A 22,411-nucleotide genomic window follows, 5' to 3' on the forward strand; every position below is an offset into this window, starting at 1 on the left:
ATTAAGTGAATTCACAGAATCATAGAATATCAGGGTTAGAAGGGACCTCAGGAGGTCATCTAGTCCAACCCCCTGCTCAAAGCAGGACCAATCCCCAATTTTTGCCCCAGATCCCTAAATGACCCCCTCAAGGATTGAACTCAGGCCAAACTCAAGTTTAGCAGGCCAATGCTCAAACCACTGAGCTATCCCACCCCCGGAATTAAGTGACACATAGGTATTGTGATGGATTTTTCAAATGCTCTCACTGATGGCCTAACTCTGCTCCAATTGAAGTTACAGGGAGGTTTAATGGAAATGCCCATTGACTCAGTGGGAGTAAAGGCAATCCAACACTGAACACTTTTGAAAATCTCACCCTCTGGCCACTCTGAGCAGGAAAGCCTGTCATTCAAAGTCAGGCAAACTAAATGGTGTGTTGCTATGTAAACTAACATTTTAATATGCTAAACTCTACAAAAAGTCAAATAAACCACAAACATGGTCATACAAGGAATGACAAAGATGAATAAAACTGCAAGAAGACTCAGTAAGCCTGGAGGGGAGAAGAAAAGACCTGTTTCTAAGGACAAGTTACAGCACAGACAACAATAAAACAGAGTATGAAAAATGCCTGAAAGGATCAAACAATGCATTTACCAGGTTTCATATATTCAAAGTCCAGATGATACCACTGGGATCATTTAAGTCTGTCTCTTGTATAATACAGGCCATAGAATTTCCTCAAAATAATTCATAGAGCATATATTTTAGAAAAAATATTGATCTTTCTTTATTAAAACTTGACAGTGATGGAGAAAACTCCATGACTGTTAGTAAATTTTTTCAGTGGTTAACTACCTTCACTGCTAAAAATGTATGCCTTGTCTACCTTCAACATCCAGACTTTGGATCATGTTATGCCTATGTCAAGGTTCCTTCCCCACTCTGAACTCTAGGGTATAGATCTGGGGATCTGCATGAACCCCCCCCCCCCAAGCTTACTTTTACCAGCTTAGGTTAAAACTTCCCCAAGGTACAAACTATTTTACCCTTTGCCCTTGGACTTCCACTGCCACCACCAAACGTTTATCTGAGTTTATTTTATTAGGAAAGCGTTGTTTGGAAATGTCTTTCCCCCCAAAATCCTCCCAACCCTTGCACCCCAATTCCTGGAGAAGGTTTGGTAAAAATCCTCACCAATTTGCACAGGTGACCACAGACCCAAACCCTTGGATCTTAAACACAATGAAAAAAACATTCAGGTCTTACAAGAAGATTTTAATAGAAGAAACAGTAAAAAAGAAGTAACACTCAAAAGAATAACCTCTGTAAAATCAGGATGGTAAATATCTTACAGGGTAATTAGATTCAAAACATAGAGACTCCCTCTAGGCAAAACCTTAAGTTACAAAAAGACACACAGACAGGAATAGCCATTCTATTCAGCACAACTTAATTTCTCAGCCATTTAAAGAAATCATAATCTAACGCATATCTTGCTAGTTTACTTTCTAAATTCTAAGACTCCATTCCTGTTCTGTCCCCGGCAAAAGCGTCACACAGACAGAGACAGACCCTTTGTTTTTCCTCCCTCCCCCCAGCTTTTGAAAGTATCTTGTCTCCTCATTGGTCATTTGGTCAGGTGCCAGCGAGGTTATCCTAGCTTCTTAACCCTTTACAGGTGAAAGGATTTTCCCTCTGGCCAGGAGTGATTTTAAAGGGGTTTACCCTTCCCTTTATATTTATAACAGCCTATCTCTGTGAGATTGATGAGCCAATGATTACATATTTGGTCCCCATGTATGTACTTATAGATTGTAATTAAGTCACACCTTACCTGTCTCTTTGTTAAGATAAATAGATTGAACTCTGTTAGTCCAGCGCTACAAGACATGTTATCTAATCCTTTAAACATTCTCGTGGTTCTTCTCTGAAGCCTCTCCAATTTATCAACATCCTTCTCGAATTCTGGACACCAGAACTGGACACAGTATTCTAGCAGTCCTTGCACTGGAGGTGAAATAACCTCTCTACTCCTATTTGAGATTCCCCTGTTTATGCATACCAGGATCACATTAACACTTTTGGCCACAGCATTTTACTGGTAGCTCACAATCAGCAAATGATCCACCATGACCCTCTCCTCTTCATTATTTACTACTACCCCATTTATTTATTTTTGGTCATCCTCAGTTGATCAGTGATGGTTTCAAATGATTTTTTTCAGGTCACTGATAATAATGTTAAATAGTATAGAGCTAAGAACTGATCCATGTGGGGCCCTATTGGAAACATACCTGCTTGTGACAATTTCTCATTTACAATTACATTTTGAGACCTATCAGTTAGCCAGATTTTTAATTCCTTTTATGCGTGCCATTAGTTGTATATCATTCTAGTTTTTTAATCAAAATGTTATGGCAATAAGTCAAACACTTTACAGAAGTTGAAACATATTCCATCAACATTATTACATTTATTAACCAAATTTATAAGCTCATTTAAAAAGTCATATTACTTTAACAGGATTTATTTTCCATAAACTCACGTTGGTTTACATTAATTACATTATCCTTCTTTTATTTTATACTGATCATGTCCCATATCAGTTTACTCAGGGTCGATGTCAGGTTGATAGGCCTATTATTAACCAGTGTCCTCATATCTACCTTTTTAAAAATCTGGTACAGCTTTAGCTTTCTTCCAGCCTTCTGGAATTTCCCCAGTCCTCCCTGACTTATTGAAAAGTCAACATTAATAGTCCAGTGAGCTTCTCAGCCAGGTCTCTTAAAATTCTTGGATGCAAGTTATGTGGACCTGCTGATTTAAACATGTCTAACGTTACTAGCTTTTGTTTAACATCCTCCAGAAATACTAGTAGAATAGAAAGAGCATTATCGTCACCATATGTATCATTTGTTTTTTCCCCAAATACAAAACAGAAATATTTATTGAACACTTCTGCTTTTTCTGCATTATTATTGATAATGCTACCATTTCCTAATACCTGGCAAATAAGCAAGCTGAGTTTTAAAACAAAGCTAGATGTTCTCCACAAATATTTTGTCAGCCCTCTCTTAAACATTTGGAAGCTGGCCATCCTAGGAAAATAAAATATTCAAGACCAAATGCTTCCATTGAATTTTCTGAATCAAATAGCAAAGTTATGTGATTAATTGAATGAGATCCCAATAGTTGTCTTCATTGGATAAAACATTGACAACAGAGTATGTTTGTGCCCTACAGATTAATGCACAAGTGAAAGAAGGGAGCTTGCATAGCACAGGACACTTACATATGTCTCATTAAACCCTTTGATATTGATCCTTCACTACTATCTGCTGTGATTGTATTAAATCTATTACAACATTAGGAGACAGACACAACTGGTACATTCAAGCAACGTCAGGAGCAGGTGTTTTTGACTTGGACATATATAGAAATTTTGGCAGCAGTTGAGCAGTTAATAAATAATAACACTTAGGTTCGTAAAGCAATTATATTTGAAGTTCGTTATTACATAGGGCTGGGTAGGAATAGATCTTGTATTGGTTCAGAAGATGAATCTCTACAGTGGAGCAGGGAAATATTTTAATACCCAGTTAAAATACATGTGTAGGTGGTTGCACTCACTGTCATAGCACCCCCTAGCATCAGAGAGTGGCACTGCAGGGGCCTTTGCCTCTAACAATCACTATTGACCACTTCTTTGGTGCTGTGCTGGCCTGTCTTTGGATTTTCCATGGCACAGCCCTCCAGATAGGTCACTTCTTAAGTTCAGTCCCCTTTTGGCATAACAAAATTCTAGTTTAAATCCAAACAAATATCCAAACCAATAATTCCTCTGCCCCTCTTGGGCTACACTGAAGTTCTCTACTCTTTGCCCTTACTCTTGGACTCTGCAGTGTTCTTCTATGCCCCTGCTTCTCAGCAGGTTTCCCCACTGCCTACTCTCCCTGGGGACTCTGGCAGCTTCCCTCAGGGATCTTCCTGCTTCTTACAGGCCTTATCTCAGAGCCTCGTATACTTGCTTCTTGTGGTTTTCTCCAGTTTGCTTTCACCAAGCCCTTCCCAGAGAGACAGAAGGCCTCTTGTTGCTTTCTCCCAGGTCTTCTCCTTCACTTAGTTCTATTCCCTCTCTGTGAAGTTCTCCCTGTCCCTTCCACAGCTGAGATCACTAACTGTAACTGAGTCTGTATAATGATCAACTGGGGTTAACTGCTAGGTCACAGCCCAGGTTGGGGGTGAAAACACTTAAAGGCCCAGCCAGCCTATGACAACATTCAACATTCATGTTTCACACAAGCAATTGCAAGTTCTGGATGCTATATTTTGTAGGTGGGATCTGCTTTGTTGGTATTTATGTACTGGTAATCTAAACATTGTTTAATTTATATTTTCATTTTTTTATATACTCAATAAAATCCTATATTTAAATAAAACCTCAAAATGTGTATAGATCTTTTGACCTTCAAAGAGCTTTGCAAACATTTGCTAATACTCACAACATCCTTGTTGGCAACATATCATATCTCCAGTTTACACACGGGTAAACTGAGGCAAGGAGGTTATTTGTCCAAAGCCACAGGTTACGTTAGTGTTAAAACTAGGATTAAGATTTAGGATTAAGATTTAGGATTTCCTTCTGCCTGCTTCTGCACTAGGACCTCAAGACCTGAAGAGTGAAATGAGAAACATCATCAGCACATTTTGAACTGGGACAAGATTAAACAGACAGGAATGGTTTGGGAATGAACATCACTGTCCAGTACTTTCAAAACAATGAGATTATTCATGCAGTACATTTCTAGAAACTGTGGGCCTCATTCAGGGCCTCCTGAAATCAAAGGGAGTTTTTCCAATAACACCAATGGGTATAAGATCAGGCCTCGAAAGGTGGAAAATCAGGCCCTCAGTGATTTTTCACTAAGTGCCACAAGTCTTCATAGGTCCATCATTGGGTAAATGACAATCGTAGGTGGGACTGTCTATATAGCAATTCCTCTGGTAAAACTTGTTGACTGTTAACCCCTGACCTGATCTCGGAGGTTTTAGGTTTTGGGTATAATTCCTTGGGTAAGCATGTTTAATGGAAGTTATGAAAGCTGTAACAGCAAGTAGAACACATATAATTGGGTTATTAGGCTGAAAGCCGGTAGGCCCAAGAGATAACTCCAAGTCATGAATCTGCACTCTCATTCTGAAAAGACAAACCAGTAACCACTGCAGAATTTGTAAGAAGAGGGTTTGGGGGGCAGGGCGTTAGCAATCTGGTTGATAAGCAGTAAATAGGCAGTTAAACCACATTTACGTATAGGAATTAAGAAACATGTGATGCAGTTAGCATTAATAATTAGGGGCTTGTCTATGGCCAGCCAAAAGGACACATATAGGTAATAGGCAGGTATCAATCTCATTATGGTCATGGAAATTGGTCAAATATGGTTAGATATCCAATAGGCTACATAGAAGAGGGATATAAAAAGCTCTGTTTAGTTCCCCCATTTGGGGTTTTGTCATTTGGGGTTTTGTCAGAGGACTGGTGGGCTCCACTTACTTTATAGAGACCATTGGAAACTGAGATAGAAGGAAAAAAGTGTACACAATGCAAGAGTCTAAGTATGAACAATGCAGAAAACCATTTTACTGTACTGATCTTATACTTATGTATATTAACTTTTCTATTATTTCAATTACATTTGTCTGTATTAACTAAAGCTAATGAAGTTTCCGTGTGTGCTTCATCAGATGTCATCTTCTTAATTCTAAGTGTCCACCTGAAAAAGAACCTGTTATCTGTGACAAGTGCACATTAAATGATCTTATAATTGTTTAGGCTACACACTTATCTAGAAGAGGTATCTTGATTATGTACACCTGAACTAAGATTTGCATACCTTCCAACTGCTGACACCTGAGTAATAGTGGGTGTTGGCTACATGCTCAACTGCTTACGCTAACTGTGAAAATCACAGTCACTGGGCCTAATGCACAGAACCACAGTAAGTTAGTGAGTCAAAAATTGTCAATTCTAGAGTTCTTCACAAATAGTCTTTTAGAAGGTCTTTGGCCCAGGGATTGAGTCTCAGAAATCACTCAGAAATTGTTTATGCTTATGTCATTTTAAAAGAAAAATATAGAACTTAGGTCAGTCCTGGTGAGTATTACCATTTGTACTCCATACAGTACATGTATAAAATTAAGTTGTCCCTTACTTACTACATTTGTGGCTCTGCCAAGCATTGCTCCTTTATCGCTATTCTATACCATATTATCTCTTCCTTAGTGGGACAGAATTTAATGATAGAAAATATTCATAAGTGTGCCAGTGTCCTGTAAAATTATGTGACACCCAAAGAGAACAGAGTTCTTGTGTTCCATCCTGGACCTGGCAAGCATTGGATTTACAGTTAGCAGGCTCGCAAGCGAAGACATGTGTGAGCTCCGCCCACAGAAAAATGTACCATATATGCCTGAAAGAAGCAATCTGCCCACAAAATCCATAGAAAAGAAGATCAAAGGTTCTGATTTTCAGTGAGGTCTTTACATGGAAAATATTGTCAACTATGTCTGACTGTAATTTCCATATGAATCATCACATTCACACCACACAATATGTGAACAAAAAAGGGTCCCTCCTATGCTATGACCAGGGCTTTCCTTGGCATCTCTGCATATCTATGACAAACCCCAGACACAGGCAGCAGTGATCCCTTTCACTTGTTTGTGAGTTTTAATGCTCTCTGATACCACTCCCCTCCACCCAAAAAACCTACACACACACACAAACACACACAAACACACACACACACACACACACACGAAAGTGCTTGAGAAAAAAAGACAGCAGGCAGAGAAAACAAACATGAGAAATTAAGCTGTCAGGGAAGAAGGAAACAAGCCAGAGAACCACTAGAGGTGAGAATGCAATTTGTAGCACCATGCCAGGGAGGGCCTCAGAATATGGAGGGCCATATGGGACAGCATAGGCTTAAAGCCACCAATGTATGTGGGATTGTGCTGCATGAAGGTAATTAAGTCCTGGGCCATACCACAACAACACAGTAAAGGCATTCAGACAACTGGATGGCAGACAGCTCCTGAATCGCCTCTCACTTACCCCACTTACTATTGACTTCAATGAAGTTAATCCCAATTTATATTGATGAAAATGAGAGAAGAATGAGGCCTCTGGTTATCATTTCTTGAGGTGTTTGCAGCAGCAGAGGTTGTAGAATGCATTGGCTTAACCTTGAGTAATACTTCCCAAAGAATCCGAATTAGACTTGACAGCAAGGCTTAGTATTGTAAATCCCTTTCTTGTTGCCATTTTATAGAGCTTTTTTCTCTTTTCACTCTGCCTAGAGGTACCGTATGTGCTTTGAAGTAGAAATCCACCTGCAGAAGCCATATAAGAGAAGGTCAAAGGATTTGATTTTTGGTAAAGTCTAAAAATGGAAATGTTGTCAAATGTTTGAATGTAATTTCTATAGGAGCCATTCACATTCAGGCCATACAGTATGTAAATGAGAAAGGATTTTCTCACTTGCCAGCACTCATTAATATCTAGACAACTGCACAATAGCAAAAAACAATGTTCCTGGCTTTTTATGCACCCACACAAGTCTGCTGTCTTTTAAAATCACGCTTATGCAGTAAGGTTTATTAACTAAATGTAAGGTGCAATATAATGAAAACAACTAACTTCTCTATTCTCAGTCATTTCTCAGGAATCAGACCTTACGAGTAAAACCTACTTGTTTCTTGTCTTAACGCATCTGGACCAAATTAATCCTTGACTTGCCTCAACATTAACTTCAATAATGTTACAGCAGGAATTAATCCCCTTTGTTCCAGTTTTACAATATTAAGTGCCCTCAGCCATTTGCACAATGTTGCCCTTGGACAATGTATGGGTAACTTTCTGAAGGTCTCAATCTTAATAGGATTTATTTGTATCTTGCAGCTGGAGGAGTAGGTGCTAGATGTCTGATTCTCCACTGCCTTGTTTAGTCCCTTAGACCTTGTACATTGGCTTCAGTAAACGAACAAGGGGCTCAGTCCTGGAACCCTATATTAAGACTCCCTCAAGACCTACTTCAAAGAGGGCTTAGTTGATATTTGCCAATCTTTCTTATGCTTAAATCTAATTTGTTGGTAAAACAAATCTTCTAAAGAAAACAAAAGGGGGGGGGGGAAGAAATCTAGAGACTAAAAGCCAGATTCTTAGATTCTCAGACAGATTCTTAGATTTGATTGGTTTCAGAGGAACAGCCGTGTTAGTCTGTATTCGCAAAAAGAAAAGGAGTACTTGTGGCACCTTAGAGACTAACCAATTTATTTGAGCATGAGCTTTCGTGAGCTACAGCTCACTTCGTCAGATGTATACCGTGGAAACTGCAGCAGACTTTATATACACACAGAGAATATGAAACAATACCTCCTCTCAAATAAATTGGTTAGTCTCTAAGGTGCCACAAGTACTCCTTTTCTTTTTTAGATTTGATTGGGTTCAAATTTTCAAATGAGCTCAATATCCAGGAGCTCCTAGTAAGAACAATTTATAAACTCCTGGATATTATACTTGGAAATTATCTCTCTCTATATATATTTATTTTCATGGATCACTTCAGAGGTAAAAATTATGACCTCCTTACCATGCAACCACTTCCTGCATCCATTAGCTGAAGCACTAATCATAAGCCATTTGTTTGTGATTAAAGCTCTTAATAAGCTTAGTTAGAGATTCCAATTGAGCCAGTTCTTAAGGACTGAAATATACTGTTCGTATCCAGTTCAGAGTCTAATGAGGTCACAGTTCAATTCCTACTGGACAACAGCTCTCATTAAAAAAACAGTATTCATAATTCAATTTAATTGGCTAATATGGTTCATGCTGTTGATGCTGTTAGCTCATAACCTACCACTATCATCCAGCTGTTAAATGTAATTTTGACAGTACGGCTCATTTCGTCTTTTGTACATTTTCATACCACAATGCTTATTCACATAAAAATATAGTTTAGAGTGGTTTTTTTATTTATTTAGAGAAAAGAGACAAGGAACATGGGAACACATTTGACTAAGTAAGAATTAAACCTTTTCCTACTGACTTAGGATGTTCTCATATAAAATGACAATTGCCGGCTTTGAACAATGAATCAACATGATACAAACTTTAATTGTTGATGTGTAACCATATGGAGTTGCCTGTATCAAATGTGATACTGGAAGTATAACGAAGTAGAAGAACAATTAACTTACAGATTGGAATAGGAAGTGAGAAGTGGTCACCATATGTAAAAAGATAGCATGACTTACTCCCGAGAAAACCCATTGATATATATATGAGTTTTCATGGTTGATTGTAAATCAGTGCAGAATTTGCCCCATACTGCTTCGTGAGTGGTGACACCCAGAAGATGCATGTTGGGGGAAGTCTGAAGAAGCATCCAGAAACCTGGAAGCTTATCAGAAGTCTCTCTCATTTTATTCCGAACCGTAGTGACTCGGACGAGAAATCTCATTAGATCAGACTTTCATATGAGATTTGCAGTGCTTTCAGAATTCAGTCAGGTAGGAAATACCAAAAGAGCTTCTCTTTTGGCATTATAGCATTTCCACTTCTGGATGCAAAGATGTGAAATGTTTGTAAAGTTATCCTGAAAATTGTAAACATCAAGAGACAGATCCTCAACAGGTGTTAACTGGCATAGGTCCTTTGAAGTACATGAATTTATGTTGATTTACGCCAGCTGGCCAGAGACAGTGCTTGGCATAGCAGACTAAGCAATTGTTTAGGGTCCCAAGCAGCTCAAGGGGGCGGGAGGGGGGAACGTGGCTGTTAATTATTAGTATGTGTTGGGGGGGGGCTCAAAAATATTCCTGCTTTGGGCCCCCAATAGGCCCAAAGCAATCCTCAGCAGCTGAGGATCTGGTCCCAAGTTTTTGGGTTCATTTTAAGTTTCCCAAAAACTTTAGGGTGGTCTTAGGTTCTACTGAAATCAATTCATCTGTCCCTGTTACTGATCATTTAAATTATTTGGGTGAGATTCTTCAGCTGGAAAGGGTCAGGGAAAGGAGTGATTTTAAAATAAAATTTAAAAAATAGTCACGATTTTCACTGAGAATGGACAATAGCAATTGGATTTTGGGGGAAGGCATACACAGAAGGTACAATTGATATTTCAGCAAATATTTTACAGAGTTGTGAGAAAATTTTATAGGTGAATGCTTGCAGTTGGTGTTCTTCATTCAGTTTCATTTGCTATAATTCACATGGAAAGTTGACGAGTATTTCAGAAGCACTGTGGTATGGTGGTTGGCACTCAGAAGTCGATATCAAAAGACAACGGTTCTGATCCCAGCTCTGCCACTGAATCTTCATGCAATCTACAACTGCTCACTATGGCCTGATTCTGATTTCCCTACTCATGTTGAATAGTACCTTATTCTTCAAGTCATCCCATTGATTTCTGGCCTTGGACCTTCTGTATCTCAGTTTTCCTATCTGTAATATGGAGATAATACATACCTATCTTTGTAAAGTGGGTCTGAGACTATCGGAGGTCAATAGCAATATGTGGAGTACTATGTACCACCACGTACAAGTTCAATCAGACCATATATATGCATGAGTAGTGTAAGAAAAAAAAACAGAAAGTAATTATGGATTTTTTGTTCTCAAGTCTTCACTTCTTACATTTCAAGGAACATAACCCGTGAAGATGAGTTTATTTCTGATTAGTCTTACAGTATGCTATCTAGTTGAACTTCCAGCAATGCATTCATTCCCTCCATCCTCCTTTCTTTGGTTTTTCTGAGTATGTGATAGGGAGGAAAGGAAGCATGCTCATAATGGGAAATCCAATGCACTCAAGCAAAAAGCTTCTCTTCCTCATGCAACTTGGGGTAGGATGGAAACTGACATAGCTTTCATTTTCTCCACAATAAATGGCACCAAAAGTGCTTCAAATAGTCTTTCAGAAGTTTTACCCAACTCCCTTCTTCTATATTAGATTTTTCAAGAGGCCCTGAGGCCCAGATCCTCAGAGTATTTAAGCTTCAAATTCTCATTGAAATCACCTGAAGCAAGGAGACCTAAACACCTTTGTGGGCCTGGGCCTAAGTGACTTAGCATAGGTCCCACTGAAGTAAAAGTGACTCCTATTGATGTCAAAGGGACTTAAGCACTTAACCTGCTAATACACTTCTGTAAATGCCATTTGGTACCTATATGCATCTTTTAGGTGCCTAAATACCTTCATAAATCTGGTCCATGGATACTTTTGAAAATCCTATTCTTAAATATTTACATAATAATTTTGAACAGTTTGACCAATGGTACTTAAGCATGTGCCTAAGTATTTTCCAGAATAGACAAGGTTACCCAAATTGGAACGTAAAAGAACTGAAACTAGAAATCAAGTTGCTACCAGCCAAACCATGCTTCACTCTTTCTGCCTTCTTTAAGAAAAACAAAAAGAAAAACAAAACAAACAAACAAACAAACAAAAGACTCATTGTTAAGAACGGGGATGTCATGTATATATCTTTCATTTCTGTAGGGTGACCAGATTTCCCATTTTTAAAGGGACAGTCCCGTATTTAAGATCTCCTGCAGGTGTCCTGACTTTTTCTTAAAAACAGGCAAATTGTCTCGTATTTTCTGTCTCCTCCCTCCCCCATTGGTACTGGCAAGTCCTGCTGCTGGCCGGATCCCTGCTTGCCAGCTGACTGCCCACCAGCAGTGAGTGGGGGTCCAGTGGGCAACGATGCGAGTGGGTGTGCAAGGCTGGTGGCAGGGCAAAGATGCAGCACATGGGGCTGGCCGCTCCCCCTGCTGGTCTGTCAGCGCAATCCCCGCTGCATGGTGGCTCTTGGCCAGCAGGGCTCCATCCCCCATTTCCCTGGCACTGGCTGCACGCTGCAGAGGCTGGTATGTGCAGGCAGGCACCAGGCAGCAGCCAGTTACGTGTTGACTCTGCTACACACCCATCAGCCCTTTATATGCTTCCCTCTCGCTGCCCCTGCTTTGCCCCTTTGCTCCCCGCAACCCCACTGTTCCTCCATATCCCTCCCAGCTGGGCGCGTCCCACTCCCAGCGCTATGTGGAGAACCAGTCCCTGGTCATCTCAGCTCACCGACAGCCTGGCTGGCAGGCTCCTTCCTTCCCCCACTGCCTTTGGCTGAGCCAGCACCCTGGGAAAGTCCAAGACCCTTTGGTCTGGGGTGCTGGCCAGGAGGAGCCAAGCTATGCATGTGCCAAAGCCCCACACAGCACTGGCACAGGGAAGTCTCTCCACCCCTCAGCTAAGCTCTGGAGTGGCAGGGGAGAAGCAATTTCCAGCTGGTTCACACCCCAACCCTGCAGGCTCCACAGCAGCCCTCCAGGCAGGGGTTTAGCACCCTCCCCCCCACCAGTGGTCCTGCCCCCAGGGAGCGTGCGGCTACTCCATTCCCCACCCTCCTCTGCTGAGCCACCTCTCTGACTGGGTTTGCTGAAGTTCCTGTGTCATAAAAATAAAGGGAAGGGTAACCACCTTTCTGTATACAGTGCTATAAAATCCCTCCTGGACAGAGGCAACATCCAGTTACCTGTAAAGGGTTAAGAAGCTCAGCTAACCTGGCTGGCACCTGACCCAAAGGACCAATAAAGGGACAAGATACTTTCAAATCTTGGGGGGGGCGGGATTTTGTTTGTGCTCTTTGTTTAAGTGGTTGTTCTCTCTTGGGACTGAGAGAGGCCAGACAAAAATCCATTTTCTCCAACCCATCCTAATCCAAGTCTCTAATATTGCAACCAGTATAGGTAAGCCAGGCAAGGCGGATTAGTTCATCTTTTGTTTTATGTGAATTTTCCCTGTGTTAAGAGGAAGGTTTATTCCTGTTTTCTGTAACTTTCAGGTTTTGTCCAGAGGGGGATCCTCTGTGTTTTGAATCTGAAAACCCTGTAAAGTATTTTCTACCCTGATTTTACAGAGATGATTTTTACCTTTCTTTTTTTTTAATAAAATCCCTCTTTTAATAGCCTGACTGATTTTTCCATTGTTTCAAGATCCAGGGGTTTGGGTCTTTGATGATTTTGGAACCAATTGGTTAGGATATTATTCTCAAGCCTCCCCAGAAAAGGGTGTGTGTAGGGCTTCGGGGGATATTTTTGGGGAAGACGTCTCCAAGTGGTCTCTTTCCCTGTTCTTTGTTTAAAACACTTGGTGGTGGCAGCATACTGTTCAAGGACAAGGCAAAGTTTGTACCTTGGGGAAGTGTTTAGCCTAAGCTGGTAAGAATAAGCTTAGGGGGTCTTTCATGCGGGTCCCCATATCTGTACCCTAGAGTTCAGAGTGGGGAAGAAATCCTAACACCCTGCAATCAGGGTTCCTGGGCCCTGGTGCACAATTCATCCTTAGGGCTTAAGCCCTGTAGCTGTAACAGACATAGGCCAGGTCATTCCTTCTCCCCAGTGTCTGGAAGCAGCTCCTTTCCCTTCCCTCCCACACACGGCCAAAATGCTGGTCACATTCTGGTGTGAACCCTGACAGAAATCTGGGGAGGAGGGGCATGTGACCCCGCGTGACCCCTTCCCTCCACACCCCACACCCCCCACACACAGATATTGCCTCTGGAAGATGCAGCACCAGGTACCAGGAGAGGCAGTTCCATTCCTGGGGGCCCAGCCAGCCATGAAGAGCGGAGAGCGCTGGACAGGGAGGGTCTGGTCGGTTGATCACCCACCCATGTGAGAAAGGTGTACAGGAATGTGTGTATGTCACCTCTTCCAGTGGGGGGGGGGGGCTAGGAGTGTATGTCACCCCTCCCTGTGTGAACCCTGAAGCCTTAAAGATAAGAAGGTAAATAAAAAGAATCCAACTACACAGTATTTCTTTTTAATGGGGGCTCAGTCAAACTGATGTTAATTTGAATGTTTGTATGCATAGTTCTGATTGTCATTGGAAATTGCTTGAATACAAGGAATTTTACCAGGTGTTCCATATTCAGCATAGGGAAATATGGTCACCCAACCTTTCTGCTAATGTCAGGAGGTTTTTCAATTAAAGCTGGTAGTTTAAAATGGATAATGAGATAATGAAAAGTTGAAGAACAAAATAATCTCTATCTTTAAAATAACAAAGCTTTAGTTAAATTATTATGTGCAGTTACAAAATTAGGGTTACTAATCTGGTACCTACATTTTTATGTCAAAATAATAAGTCACATAAATGTTATTGCTTTTAATAGTCATTCCATTTATGCATTCTTAACTTATTCTTCATTAGCATAATTGAATAGCAGTACTGTAGTGCAATTAGATCAATTAGTCATGAAAATGAAGTGTTGTAATGGGGAACTATTTTATTTTTCTTCTCACCCCAGATATGTTGGGTAAATTAATAATTTCTTTGTTTATTCTTCTCCTTTTTACTTTATATTTGCTACTGACAAACAACAATACTTAGCACTAACATTGCATATTCAACATTACTAATTCATGCAATATCACTATGGTGTAGGTAAATGTTACTAGCCCCATTTCACTGAAGAGGAAACAGAAGCAGAAAGATTCCATTTGTTCCGGGGACGGGGGGGGAATCATACATTTATAAAAATATAGTCTACTGTCCTAGTTTAGCAAACAGAAAGAATATAGACAGTTAATCGAATACAGTTGGTTAACTACTATATATTTTAAAAGTAGCATTTAGTAAAGCATACCCAATAGCAGAGCCATCACTCATATCAGTAGTGCTGTGTATCATTGAAGAAGTTGGCTACTTCCAAATAAGTCAATCTATGCCATTCCAGTGGTAATATGAAACTGAATGAGTCTCTACATTTTATGTAAATTCTTGGGTATATATCATTTCCAGACAGTGCCAACCATAGCAATTTGTAGATACTAAGTACTTAACACACAAGTCTAGCATCTATTTAAGAGCATTTCTTAAATATTTATACACAGTCTACGATGGATTGTGTGAGTAAACACTAGTAGCACTGATTCAGAAAAGCCTCATATATAACATGTCAAATGATATAACAAATTATATATAACATTTCAAATACTTGTGATGACAGCATGGGAATATAATAAAGTGGCATCAATAGCTATTACAATGGAGGTTGGTTGGGTTGTTGATCTGCTGTTCAGATCTGCAGGTGAATTTCTGGCAAAGTCTGTAGACAGATATTTCATACTGTAAAAGTCTGTTGCCTTAGGTGAGAAGTGGAGGGAAAGCAGATACATGTGTTTTCCATGCTGAGAAAGACAGACATACAGGGAAGGAGGGGTGACTTGGCAATTACTCTTCCAAAACATAAAAGAAAAATTAACTACCAGGAAGTACAATAGTAGGAAGTTTTTGGTGTCAACAACTGCCTCTTTATTGGATGAATGGATGCTTTCTAAAATTTTACCTTAAATCCTCTAGGCTCCTAAGTCCCATTTTTAAAAGTATCTACATTACTTAGGAGCAGAAGTCCTACTGACTCACAGAAAATCAGTGAGATAGATTCCTAAGTGTTTTAGATACTTTTGAAAATTTTACCCATAATGCCTGACACAAACAGGCCTCTAGGTGTGACTAAAATGCAAATATTAAAGAGTTGAAATGTGTTGAATTGATATTTTTTATTACTTACAAAGATGTTCTAAAGTAGACTGCAAAGGCACATATGAACTTGAGTTACAAATTCTAAATTGTTTTTTATTTCCACTTTCTATCATAATGTTAAAGGAATACAATATCCTTCAAATTATTTCTATTCTGTGGTTTCTCCTTGTACAATCTATTGTTTAGACAAGCTGGGTAGTAATTCTGAAGATGGTTCTGATGAAAGTGAGCTTATGCAAGCTAGAGATATTAATGACACCCAACACCACTGACCCAAACACTTCCAGTACCATGAAGAACAAAAGACTCCCCATATAGTATGACTAAAAGGTAAGTGATTGTTTAGAATATCATCATTTGGTTCATTTTGTTTCTGCTTTAAGTTCCAGCAGACAGTGCTGAAAAGGTTCAGATTGTTTTTTTTTTTCCAGCTTGGGTTCTTTTCTTGAAGCTTACCATCTGGATTCTGTGCACAAATTGAACAGTAATAAAAATTCAGAGAGTTCTATCTTTGAAATGTACACAAATAAAAATGTACACAAATTAATTTTAGAATTTTTGTCTTCAGCTATTTTGCCACTAAAATGTGGCATTATATACACACATACACACCCCTTCTTAAAAATATGTAATGAATTCATTTCAGTTTACCAGATCCTTCTGTGTTTGTTCTTAAGTTGCATGCTTGAAAATACACCAGACTTTTTAATTTGTCTCTCAGATCCACCTGGTGGATATTGAGTCTGATCTTGATCAGCAATTCTGCCCTCTACCCATAAAGCAACTCTTATAGAAGACTCGATCCAAAACCCATTGAAGTCCATGGTAAGATTATATGGATTCAGTGGTCCTGATCATGAGCATCTGGGAGCAGTGTTTATTTTTATGTATCTCCTATTGTCAAAAGTGATTGATTGTGGTTGCCTCAATTTTGGGGGGCCCAAATTGAGATGCTTTAAAGGGGGACTTATTTTCAGAAAGTGCTGATGGTCTTATTTTCAGATGGAAGGCAATCAGCACTTTCGGAAAATGAGCCCACCTTTAAAGTGTCTCAAATTGGACCCCCAAAAATGGAAGCACCAAGAATTAGTAGGGCCTTCTGAAAATTTAGGTCCTTAATTATAGATCTGTTGCACTCCTGAGAGATTTTGTGAGAAATCCTGTCTTCAATTTATCCAAAAGAAGACAGGAATATGTTTGTGTCTGTGTTAATACTATTTACCTTGTGTCTAATGATTTTGACAGAGATATCTGTGAGTTTGATGGTGGGGCAATGGAGATCATTCCCTAATGTAAATTTGTGCCTCTGTTTTCTAAGGAAGTGACTCTGGCCTCTCTGGGGATAGTCTTCAGAGAAGGTGAGAGATAGCGGAAGATGGAAATAGATTTCCAGCATGAGGTGAATGTTGCTATGGCTTCAGGCACTTACAGCATGTAAAATATATGAAGTTACCATCTGTTCTACTGATATTATGAGGAATCGGATATGATTAGTTTTAATATCTCTTCAGCATGCAGTTTTTACACTTTTGTACACTGAGACTTCCCATTTTGTATATATATATATATATAACATAATCTTGAACTTGTAGGAGGTTCATCATATCTTTTTATTCTATTCCTGGCATTCATCCAGCAACCAGCTCTTCTTTATCTCTTAAATAATGTATTTCTCTGTATGAGGGAGTGGGGCACATGTCAACAGCACATCCTGACCCTTTCTTTTGTCCAAATTGTGCTTTGTGAGATCTCCTGTCTGAGAAGAGGGGTATGATTGTCAGAATTGTCAATCCTTTCTGCTTCTCTCTAGATCTGTTTCTCCTGCTCTTCTCTCCAGTGAAGAATAAATGACAGCTCTGACATCCCATAAGGCTTTGCAAATACTACAGCTATATGAGAAGGAAAAAGTGCTAAACCTCAGCAGCTGATGCAAAGCTATAGGGTCAGTTTCCTCTCCTTCCTCTTGGAGGAAAGAGAAACAGTTTATGTGGCTCAAGGGGAAGAATAACATTTCCAACAGGTTCCGTCTCAAAATACATGCTCATAGGTTACTGGATGTTGCAAAATATCCATCTCTTATAGAAGAAGGCAGGAGCCAGAGATAGAGGATTCTGGAGTGAAATAGGGAGAGGTATTTCCCATGAGGAATACTTCTGCAAATAGGTAAGATAAGTGAGATCCACTAGCAGTGTCTCCTCAAAGAATCCTGGTTCTGGTGCTTGTTGCTGGAGAACATGGGAAATCAGACTTGGAGAAAAAATAAATTTTTCTCTAGGCTTTAAGAAAAGGAGTACTTGTGGCACCTTAGAGACTAACAAATTTATTTGAGCATAAGCTTTCGTGAGCTACAGCTCACTTCATTGGATGGGCTTTGATTCCCCCAGATAACTATTTGCATTCCCTGACTAAGATCCAGTATGGTCAACCAACTCCTCATCCCATTTTTACTTGATAATGTGTACATATACTATACACCTGTGAAAATATGGATCAAATGTCACAAGGTGGGAAGAATTAGTGGTGCATTATTTTTATTCCAATATGTATCTGAAGCATGTATGTTTAAGATTTTATAAAAAAAATGTCATAGCCTGATTCTGCACAATTGATGTTAGTGGGAGTTCTGCCACTGATCTCTGGGGAGTCATATGGGCCCACTCCTGTGCTCACTGAAGTCAATGGCAAAACACTTGCTGACTTAATGGTGTAGAATCAAGCCTCTGGAGCACAGAAGAAGTTTATTTTATATAAAGATGTCTATATCTATAAAATCAAAAGCCAGCCTCTTTCTGTAAAGAATAACAGTTCCGGATGTAAGATGCACCTCCCTCCCCCCATTAGCTATACTGTACTGGGTGTTAAATGCTTAAACATATTCCTTTTGTTTTTAAAGTTATTTGCATTGAGCTGATATTCTTTACAAAAAAAGATTGCTGAAATTTTAAGAACCTGATTCATCAAAGCATTTAACTATGTGTTCAATTGCTTTCCAGAATGGGGGCCTAAATGTGTTAGTACCTATTTCTGGAGATATATAAATATAAAAACTCTTACAAGTCACTTAATGGTGTGGAATCAAGCCCCTGGACTGTAGAAGAGGTAGTGTGTGTATCTTATAGATATAAAAATGGTGTGTGTGTTGTACTATAGATATAAAATCAAGATCAAACAACCTCTTTTTGTAAAGAATAGCAGTTCCCTACAAATAACTTTACAAAACAAGGAATGTGCTTAAAGTATTCAGTCAATACCTAATTCATTATTATTACTAATGCTGTTTTACTAAATTCTGCGAACACAGTGGTTAAGATTTTTTTTTTTAAAGGTGAAAAATACATTACTTTAAAAAAAAAAGAAATATCATTGTACCCTCTCTTTTGTGGTTTCATCAGCTAATGAGACCATGCACAGCATCTCTGTTTTGACATTTTGGAAACGCTGTCAGAAAAAAAGAACACCATGATAGTTCCCATAACCCTGTGTATACTGAAAAGCACAGCCACAAAAGTAGGTCACCCAGTTGATCCAAAGGATATGCTCAGGGGCTTTCTATGCAATCTAGAAATTAGAAGTGAGTGTCTGCAAAGGATAATGCTATAGATAAAGCACTTCATGCCATATATTTTATACTCTGATTTCTCCTGTATTGGAATAATTTCTTCATGCTTAAGACTTATTTTCCAAATAGCTAGGAATATCAGACAGCTTATTTTCTCATGCCAGAGAGCAGAGACATTCATGACAGTCAGACTTCACAACACAGTAAGCATAAATTTATATATTATATAAATAATCCTATAGATAGATAGATATAGATAGACAGCATATAAATAACTGAATGTCAAATATGTGGGGTTTACTCTCACCGCTTTGAAAAATGGGACAAGTTGTCTCTCAGTTACCATCCCAAGGCACACATCAGTGAACAAGAGTTGTTTTGAGGCAAGCTAAAAAAAAACAAAAAACGGTCTGTCCATGAATGGAGACAGGTTGAACTATATGAAATTTAATAATTCTACCCCTTCCCCTGTGAATTAATTGAAATTGACAGGTATCAATGTGGTTTTCTATATTTAGGGCCTGATTCTGTCACTTACACCAGTGTAAATCAGGAGCAACTATACTAGAGTCAAGGAGAATACTGTTATAATACTTGTGTAATCAATATTCCAATTCCTCTTGTGGGCGTGGGGTGGGGGGCCAAAGGGGGAAAGACAGAGAGTCTGCCACCTCCAGCTCTCGCTTCTTAGAAAGGAAAGAGATACCATGCTACGTGCTTTCTTTGGAAAAATTCTAGGCCAAACCGAATGCCCCAACTGTTTCTTCTTCCCTGTTTGAACTCTCCATAGAGGAAAGTGTGGATGGGACAGAGGTTTGTTTTAACAGCATAGTATAGCACATCGAAATAGGATCAGATGCAACTTGTGGAACACCAAAGGACAGAAGGCATGGGATTGAAGAACAATTGCCCCATACTACTGTGAGATCTCCCTGGCAGATTAGAACAATGACACCAAAAGGAAGCTCTGTTCTGGGGTTCATTATGAATGGTATTTGAAGGCAGCTGAAAGATTTAACAATATTAACATGGAGAACTGATATATTCTGGCAATGGATATAGTCCATCTGCCAAAGTCCCCAGGGCAACCTCCATGCCAAGATTGACAAGTGTCAAGAAAATCTGAGGCACCAAGGTACTCAGAAGTCTTTTCCATTTCCAGTATGGGGGTTATTGAGAGGGTGGTTGTAAGGGTGGGATCATAGTTGACCAGATTGCTGAAGTCAAGTGATGGGTTCTGCGTACAGCTTTCCACAAAATTTCCAAAGATGCCCAATGACTTAAGAGTCTAAGTCACATTTTAAAAAGTGATTTAGAAACATAGGAGCTTAAATCTCATTGACTTTCAATGAGATTTAGCATATTTGGAAATGGAACTTAGGTGCTTTGAAGGATTTTTCCCCCTTGTCTGAAAAAATCCTGAAATATTTTGTCAACAAAAAATGATTTTTAACCAAACAAAAAAATGTGTTCAGGTAGATTTTTTTCATTTTTTGTTGTAAAACCAAAACACTGCTTTTCTTCTCTATCCCTTCTTCCTCACCTTTGTCTCCATTTTTCCTCCTCTATTTCCTTTTTTCTATTTTTGGCCGTGGAAATGGGCACAAAAAGGAAAGAGAAGGAAAAGGGGAAAGAAGCAGGGAAACCACAAGGAAACACGCCCCTCTGACCCCAAATTTTGGGTTTATATTTTAATTAAAAAACACAAAAGTATGCTACTTGACCAGGCTTGCATGTGGTCACACAGTGTGGGATTTTGTGGCATACCCAGATGCTTTTGCAGTGCTATCTCTTGCAATGGTTCATGAGCAAAGAATTTCTTCCTCTTTTCCCATTTAGGAACAAAGAAAGAAGAGCAGCAGCAGAACGGAGTACATTTTTAATGAGTGTTCTCCTGCCTTTTACAATAGTATGAAACAACAAATTCCACTGTTCATTATATACCAACAAAGGTTGTTTTCTTATTGATGAATGTCACATAGAACGAGGTGGCCTAATTTACAGCCCTTGACCTGTGAATTGTCCATAATTTATTTAAATCCAATCCTTGGAGTTGGGAAGGGAGAAGATTTGTGAAAGAATTTGAGAGTCTGTCCATAGCATGTCCCCTCTCCATCTGCTTTAATTTGTACTAAGGGTTAATGATAAATAACAAAGGGAGACAGGGCAATCATCACAGAAGTGGTATATTTACCTCACCCTGAACCCTATGAAACAACTACATAAGAACAGTCATACTGCGTCAGACCAAAGGTCCATCCAGCCCAGTATCCTGTCTTCCAACAGTGGCCAATGCCAGGTGCCCCAAGAGGGAATGAACAGAACTACACATTATATATTTCTACATTCAGAAAGGGAAGGCAATAAAAAAAGAGCAAGAGGCACAGAAGTAGAGAGAAACCATGAAGAATCGAAAGACATTAAATGTCTTTCAGTAGAAATACTACTATTAAAGAGGAGATCATTTCACTGATATATTGAGAGTTTTCAAATCTCTCTCTCCACCTCTGAAGTTCAGTCACACGTTTCTAATATCTCTTCCTGGCTGTTCTACAGGAAGTTCTAACCAAACATAGCTAAATATGAACTCAATTTGTCTTCTCAAAATCCTCCCCATGCTTTCCCCTTCTCCGTCACTTTGGAAAATGCTATTTTCATTTGACAGGTTTCAGAGGAACAGCCGTGTTAGTCTGTATTCGCAAAAAGAAAAGGAGTACTTGTGGCACCTTAGAGACTAACCAATTTATTTGAGCATGAGCTTTCGTGAGCTACAGCTCACTTCATCAGATGCATACCGTGGAAACTGCAGCAGACTTTATATACACACGGAGAATATGAAACAATACCTCCTCCCACCCCACTGTCCTGCCAGCAAAAATCAGTATTTGTTCTGGATACTCTTGCGAATTATGCTACTGAAATCCCCAAATTGTTGAAGACTGATCTCTTGTCCAGTTCTGTGTTGTTGCAGAACAATAACTTAAGTTGTTTGCAGTTTTAAAAGGCATATTACTTTTCCTTTTGTAGTAGAAAGACTATGTTTTCAAATACAGCCTGGAAGATAGCTGGTGGGGTTGAGAGTTGGTGGTGAAATTCTGGACATTAATGTTTCAAATTTAAAGGAAGTGTGTAACCTACTACTATCCTACTGATGATCAACTTTAGTGGCCTTGAGGAAGCTATTCATTTTCATGCTCTGTCTTTACAGAAATGTGTCAAAAAGAGAAAACTGACAACAATACATGGAAACAGAGTATAA

At 39.3% G+C, this 22,411-nt stretch overlaps 1 long non-coding RNA gene across 1 annotated transcript in view; it reads right to left on the minus strand.

The window, feature by feature from the left end:
- The window catches only part of LOC142072034 (uncharacterized), a 35,257-nt gene extending 15,716 nt beyond the window's left edge, over window positions 1-19,541 (minus strand). Inside the window, exon 1 of the long non-coding RNA XR_012668312.1 lies at window positions 19,460-19,541. This is a non-coding gene — a long non-coding RNA (uncharacterized LOC142072034). The remainder of the gene's footprint in view (window positions 1-19,459) is intronic.
- Between the last annotated feature and the right edge of the window lie 2,870 nt (window positions 19,542-22,411).

This window comes from Caretta caretta, chromosome 5, assembly GCF_965140235.1.
Source record: "Caretta caretta isolate rCarCar2 chromosome 5, rCarCar1.hap1, whole genome shotgun sequence".
NCBI classification, from domain to species: Eukaryota; Metazoa; Chordata; order Testudines; family Cheloniidae; genus Caretta; species Caretta caretta.